Source organism: Lygodium microphyllum, chromosome 14, assembly GCF_053477565.2.
Source record: "Lygodium microphyllum isolate KBCC chromosome 14, Lygodium_microphyllum_v1.1.10, whole genome shotgun sequence".
NCBI lineage: Eukaryota > Viridiplantae > Streptophyta > Polypodiopsida > Schizaeales > Lygodiaceae > Lygodium > Lygodium microphyllum.
The window spans coordinates 36,927,263-36,934,807 of record NC_141148.1 but is presented as its reverse complement, the minus strand read 5'-3'; the positions used below and the strand labels follow the sequence as shown (position 1 = coordinate 36,934,807).

General features: G+C 41.1%; 1 pseudogene across 1 annotated transcript; it reads left to right on the top strand.

The window, feature by feature from the left end:
* Window positions 1-2,223: 2,223 nt before the first annotated feature.
* On the top strand, window positions 2,224-4,780 carry LOC148025500 (protein MIZU-KUSSEI 1 pseudogene; annotated as a pseudogene). The gene is made up of 2 exons (XR_015693106.1): window positions 2,224-2,358; window positions 2,755-4,780. The product of XR_015693106.1 is annotated as a protein MIZU-KUSSEI 1 pseudogene (transcript).
* The last annotated feature ends 2,765 nt before the right edge of the window (window positions 4,781-7,545 follow it).

The window sequence follows — 7,545 nt, the reverse complement described above, 5'->3', positions numbered from 1 at the left end:
TTCTTATGGAAACACCGATTGTGGCCAAACATATTTAACCTTTAATATATCTTATTAAAAGCTTTTAGGGGCTAGCCACATGGCATCCATATAGGATGCGCCACATGGCTGCCCCTCAAAGCTTTAACTTAATCTTTACTTTGACATAAAAAGGAAAGTATTTAAGATGTCCCCCTCTTGCAATATGAAACCTCTCTCTCTCTCTCTCTCTCTGGGTTTGCAAGTGGGCAAACATGATAGCGGTGGGAGAGGAAGTAGAAGCCGCAAAAAGGGGGCATGTATGTGTGTGTGTTTTTTTTTGGGGGGGGGGTGGGGGGTGAGAAGCACAAACAATTGGGGTGGGTGGTTGTTAAATCAGTAGTGGGTTTGTAGGTGGGCAAACATGGTAGTGGTGGAGCCGCAATGAGGCATGTGTGTGTGTGTTGGGGGGGGGGGGGGGTAGGAGCACAAATAAAAGGGGTGGGTTGTTGTTAAATCAATGAGTGGGTGTACAAGTAGCATGATAGTGCTAGGTGGGATGTAGAGATGGCATGTGGACTGATGTGGAAGTGACAAGTGGGTAGACACAAGTGGCAGCAATGGCCAAAACACACGCACGCACGCATACACACAAAGTAGTTGCAACTTGCCCATGCTCGCATGCCTACCCACTTATACATGTGTTTAACCACTCACATGCTTGTGCACCCGACCCAAGTGTTTTGACCCTAATGTGAAACACTCGCTTGGTGTCATGCTTTGCACAGCCTTTGTGTAGAGCGCCTACTTTTCTCTAAAACCTAATTTATGCGATCACATTGCTACAAACTTAAGCTCAACCTTATTTAACTCGCCTTATTGTGGAGCAGTCTAATAATGTAAGAGCATATCACAAGAAAATAACCATCAAGATTGAGTTGAAGAAAAGTGTGTGCCTCTCTAATTCATAGAATAGACATGAAAGGATAGTTGCAAATGCTCGACATTGTGTTTGTTGCCTATAAGTTAGCTTAGCACCCTTGCACCCTCATTTGGGTGTGGATAGATGAAAAGCACCTAGAAATACATTTGTTTGTGTCATCTGGTGACCCAAAAACAGTGCTCAATAAAAACCTAGGTTTAGTGGAACCCCACCTTCAAATTTTGAAATTGACCTTGAAAACTAGAATTAAGAGGTGAGAAAACCTTCCAAAATTGAAGGATTTCATTGTAAAAACTTCAAATATAAGCATTTTACCTTTCAAATTTGCCAACGAAAGGTTTTCACCTTAATGTAAAAAGTTTTTTCAAGCATTACCTGAAGATGTATTCATGTGTGTTATTTAGTGTAGGGCATAGTGGCGATGAGAGAAAATGGCATTTTAGTGTATGTGTTGGAATTCTAAATATTGGTGGGAATTTCATTATAAGTATACCCTAAAAAATATGGATGAAATTTTGAGTATTTTTGTTATAGAAATGACATTTCATATAGATGGAGAACATAAAAATTTGATTGCTTTGAAAAGTTACTTTTATTTTTATGAGTGGAGAAAAAAGGTTTTGTGAGCACTAGGGTCCATGTCGTGTCTCCTCTCTGTGGTGGGTGTGTGTGTGTGTGTGGTGCATGCGTGTGGGATGGGGCTGTAGGTGGGAACAGGCTGTATGTTGGAAAATCACATGTCAAGCGGTGCGTTTTCCCCTTTTTCTCCCTTTAAATCGTGGGGAGGTCTTGTGGGACATGTGACACGCGGCAGCGCCCTAGGCGGTTTGGCGGTCGGGAAACACGGGATTTTAGCGGCACGGAGGAATTTGGCGGTCCTTTTGGTGGCGGCTTTTGGCAGGAAAAGGGGGGCAAAATCGCAAAATGCCTATTTATTATTATTACTTTATAGACAGCCCGAGACCGATCCAAACCTTACACTAAATCTGCCGGTCGTTAATCGAACATTCAACACACGCTTAGTTTTGATCCATTAATTAGGAAATTAATAAATTCGAGGGGATTGGGGGGGGGGGGACTCGGGAGCCCGTGATTTTAAGGTTTTGTGCGCGAGACAATATGACTTTTCCAAGTTAGCCCCCCCGAAAAAGAAAGAAACATTCATATAATAATATTACTACTCAAAGTAAAGATTGCTGATAGAAAATGTGAGTATCAAAAATTTACTAATTGATAGAAAATGCCAATTAAAAAATGCGGAAATTTTCCCACAGCTCCTTTTATGTCAGATTTTCTGTAAGCTATATGTTGCACGCACACCAGTGAAACAGTAGCCATAGCCGCTCACACACACACACACACACACACACACACACAGTCTCTCTCTCTCTCTCTCTCTCTCTCTCTCTCTCTCTCATATCCATTCCAGCTGACCAGCCGCAGAAGGCTCTCCTGTGGTAAGTTCCCTAATTGGCCTGCTCCCTTCTGCATCTGATTCCTTTTCGTGGTCTTTCTGATTCTCCATTTGTTGCTGTCACACATACCTTGCAATGATCATATAACCCACTGTTCGCTTTGCCTTACTTGCTTTGCTGACTTTTACCTTTATCCATCATGGGCAGCTCCTTCCTGGCTATTTGTCTCACCGTCAATATAACTCAGTAGCCTGCAAACTCCCACCATGTCGTTGGGGAGTCTTGTGTTTGTCTGTTTGCTGGCATGGTAGCTTAGAAACAGGTTTCAATCTGTGGCTTGAATAGTTGTTGCTAGCATGGAAGCTTCAGCAATTGGGAGCTGTTGGATTGTTGTGTCATGTTACTGAACCAACTTCTCACTCATGACACTCTCCACAGGCACCAAAAACAGCTGCTCCTGCAAGCAATTCCTCTCTCTTTAGGGTGTTGGAGCAATGCTCAATCGCCCTCACTGAACGCGCGACTGCACCAATGACATAAGCGGCGTAGGGGTTCGGCGCTAACAAACCAGCTACAGCATGATGATGGGCAAGGAGAGCTTCAGGCACAGTCATAGCCAGAGGCTGAAGGTGGCGCCATCAACAGTAGAGAGGGTGCCAAACAGCGGCAGGAGAGAGCTAGCCACTGGGAACATGCACAGTACGAGTAGTACTAGTGAGGAAGGGGACCCAGGGCTACTCATGGGCAGCAAAGCTATGGTGTTTTCACCTTCCTCATCTCCTGCTTCCCCAAAGGTGCACTTCCCAAACAGGTCTAGAAAGCTGTTCTCTCTCCTCAGATCCCTTTTCCATGTATTCCCAGCTCCTGTGATCCCTTGCAGATGGCTGTCCCTCCCCCCTCCCCACTCAGACTACCCCTCCCTGGGCAGCAGAGTGACAGGCACCCTCTTTGGCTACAGGAAGGGCCACGTCCATTTCGCGGTGCAGGAAGACCCGAGGTCCGAGCCCGTGCTGCTGCTCGAGCTCGGCACGCCCACCAACACCCTTGTCAAAGAGATGGCCTCAGGCCTTGTCAGGATAGCACTGGAGTGCGAGAGAAGGCAAAACAGGGGCAAGCTCTTCTTGGAGCAAGTGTGGACCATGTACTGCAATGGCAGAAAGACTGGCTATGCCATCAGGAGGGCGTGCTCCGAGGCGGATTTGCGCATTCTGAGGATCGTACAGGCCGTCTCGATGGGGGCTGGGGTGTTGCCCATGGATGAGGAAGGGCCTGAAGGGGAGCTCATGTACATGAGAGCCAGATTTGAGAGAGTGGTGGGTTCCAAGGACTCTGAAGCCTTCTACATGATGAATCCTGATGGCACTGGCGGCCCTGAATTGAGCATCTTCTTGCTGAGAATATGAGAACCCCACCACCTTCTGGAGTGAGGAACCCCTTGGAGGGGTGACGCCATGAGATTCACAGAGGATGGAGGTATGAAGCTTGAGGCTTGTTGGGTAAGTCCTGCCTCTTATGCGATGATTTTCCGATGTGAGGCTACAAGCCTGTGCAGCAGCAAAGGTGTGGGGTTCTCATCATCATCATCATCATCATCATCAGAAGTGTGAACAAGAAGCAAGGGTGGATTATGCCCGAACCAGCAAGATCACACCAAGGTCAGAGTGGGGTTATGGGGTGTTACATTATGATACATTTGGGCTTGATTTATTTTCCATGCGAGGGTTTAATGAGGTGATTATGGTGGGCTATATAAGCTGTGAGGTTATGGTGATAGTAGGCTTGATTTGTTGTCCATGGACAGGTATGGGGTTTTGGTGACAAGATTGAGAAGGGGCATGATAATAAAATTTTGTGGGGGTGTATGAGAAAGGGGGATGTCATGCATGCAATGGCCTTCCAGTAGCTACTGTCTGCCCCCCCAGGACTTTTACATCTCTCTTTTTGCCTCCCCCTTTCATGTACAAACACAGCACCATGTGCAGGGCTGAATGGCCCCCAATACAAAACAAGAGAGCTTGGAATAAATGGAGGTTTGGACCACACTTCTTCACAAATCATTCAATCGTGCATTCAACCTTTTATGGATGCAACAATTCTCTCTGTGTGTGTGTGTGTGTGTGTGTGTGTGTGTGTGTGTGTGTGTGTGTGTGTGTGTGTGTATGTATGTATGTGCACGCCCGTGCACACATGTGTGAGCTTGCATCCACATTGTTCCATACAATATGTACACATATCTACACATCCAAATGTTGGTGCAATCACATGAGTTCAACATTACAAGCTTCTTTTGCCTATATCATGAATTTTCACAATGAGACCTTTCACATAACACAATATCATGCTTTCACATTAAAAAGTGTCACTCCAATGTGCATGCAAGCAATTACACATTTTCCTAACCATCAATATTACCTTGGGTTAGAGTCCCTAGTTTCATGGATTTTGAAGTCAAGGCATATCTATGCTCAACTAATGCTATCCTATAGAAACCCAATTGTGGTCTACTTTGACATCCACTCCATATACTTTAGCTATTTCTTGATGCAAATATTGGTTGAGAGTTGTGCTATCATTTGTCTTCAAAGGTGCTATCATTTGTTTTCATTGTGATTGGCGTCATTAGTGGATTGGTTTTACTTATTAGCTAGAGTTGTTTACAAGTGTTGCGGTCTTGCTATCATGTAAACACATGTACACAAGATTATATTATTGTCAATCTTTATACATTTGAGTTACTTTTCTTAATTAGAAAGGAATGTATGATCATGAACATTGGGTGATGATAATTGTTAAATAATTGGTTTTTTCTCATTTCTATATCTAGAATTGGGTGGTGATAATTGCAAAGTGGATTGTTTTTTCTTTGTTCTCTAGTTCTAAAGCTAGAGAAAGACCCTTCCATTAAGGAATTTTGTACATAAAAGAGCAATGGCCTTTGGATGGAGATGAGGAAATAAGAGCATGTGAACACAAGTTATGATCCCTAAAAAATGTGGCAATAAGTAACACTAAGGAGCTACAAGTTTTGTAATGCACATGAATAAGAAGAAAGGCGAGACTTGTGTATATAAGAACATTGAAATGGAGCAGACCTCCACATGTGAGAGTAAGAATTGCATCTTCATTTTATTCAGGTAGTCTCCAATTAACGTATTGAAACATACCATACTAACAATCCTTCTAGAGTGGGTGTAAGGTCCTTTAAGTACCATAATGAGTCAGCAAGGCACGTGAAGATTGTATCAAATTTTGTTGTGGATAGATTTTGCAATTTCTTCTGAAACAAACTCATGTACATACTTGATCAAGTCTTCATATATAGTATCCACATTGAGCTTTATACCTTCCATGCATACTAGATGAATACTTGCTATTTGCTATAGTCTATGTCTAATGACTCAAAATTGAAGTCAAGCTTATTATGAGGGTCAATTTGATTACCATTTTCCAAGATTCTAAGCATTTTGTAATAATGGTATTATGAGCATTGGAGTCCAATTAAAGCTCTTTAAGTTCACATGATATTGTAGGCATTCTTATAAGTCATTTTAAAGCTCAACCATGAATTAAAGTTGTGATGTGGAAGTCAAAAAGTAGTTATGTGGATATGTCTTTAATATACAACTATGAAAAGTTGGACTTAAAACCCATTTATAACTCATTTTTTCCATGGATGTGTCTCTAATGAAAAAATGCAAAATTACTCCAAACCAAGATGAGGGCAATCAAATTGCATGAAAGTTCCAGGGATTGGACTTTTAATTTGTTTAAGCATGATAATTTCCTTTATACCATACCTTGGTGATATGCACACCCTTTGATATGTTTCCATGGTCTACTAGACACACATTGTAAAATAAAATGCTAGAGTCACACATAACCATGAGTTATTGTATTGAAAGAAAGTTCAAAACCTTCAATTTCAAGGCAATTAACCTTAAATATGGAAAATGAATTGGAACAACTCTCAAAGAAGTTTTGTAGGAACATTGGGAAAGGTGGTTTTTCTTACCAAATGTCAAATCAAGGTGAGTAAATTCTATCAATGGGTCCCAATAAATGGTGAAAATTAAAGATGTATGAAGTTGCACAATGTTAATTGGATTGCAATAGGCTCTATACTTCTCTTTTTATTTCCCAACCCTTGGTTTAAGTGACTGTCAAAACATAGGTATTGTCGCCTATACTAAGGAACCTAAGTTCATGGTATATGTGCTCTCAATGACAAGACTCGTCCGGTTTTCTATGATAACTTACAGACTTATGTAAGTGCACATCCAAATGTTAGTTTATTTATGATTCCTTTTCCCCACAAATCTCCTTTTTTAGTATGTTCTAAATTGTACCTTTATGGAACAATTTTCCTCAAATGATTGAATTCATCAAAATGCATAGGGTAAGGGGGCCAACTATAGAACACCTAAGAACAAAGATGTATTTTTAGGGGGGATTTCACATTTTGCAAATTTTTTGAGATTTGAATATATGAGCATATAGAGGATATCAAGAGGAATTGAATGAGTCTAATATTAAATTTTTAATTTTTGAAATCCTTTATATAGTTTTAAAAATATAAACTTGGAAGGTAAGGGTACACTTGAGGGCCAGTGATATAACACTTTTTGGCAAATCGATGAGTGACACCTAAGCAAGATTCTCAGCATATTCCTCTTTTTTTGTAACATCAATGGCCCAAAAGTGTTTGCTTTTTGGCACCTGTTTCGCAATTGGCTCCCTTACCCTACTACACTTAAGACATCCAGCATCACTTCAACACTTATAAATTTGGTATTTTCACTCACCCACCAAGAGGACAATAATGTGTACATTTATTAAGTTATCAAAAATCAAGTAACATTAAAGGTGCTTGATATCCCAAAAATGATAAATTGATGGATACTAAGACATGTTCAAGTAAATGCACATATGCACAATAATACATGGCACTAAATTTTCATACTTATATTGAGGCATACACAATAGCATGTGCATATGCACAAGCACATCAGTGAAAGAAGGTGAACTATTTTTGCATTATTGAGAACCTAGTGCATGGATGCAGAGCTGCTAGAATTTTTCTCTTAAAGGTGCTTTATCCTCTCTATCACAACTTTCCTAGTTAGCAACATGCTTCAAAAAGCTAGTTATGCGAATTGCATCCAATGATTCAAAAAATTAGTTAATGGAAGAATTTGGGTTTTTTTCCTTTCAAGTTTCAAATGCAATACC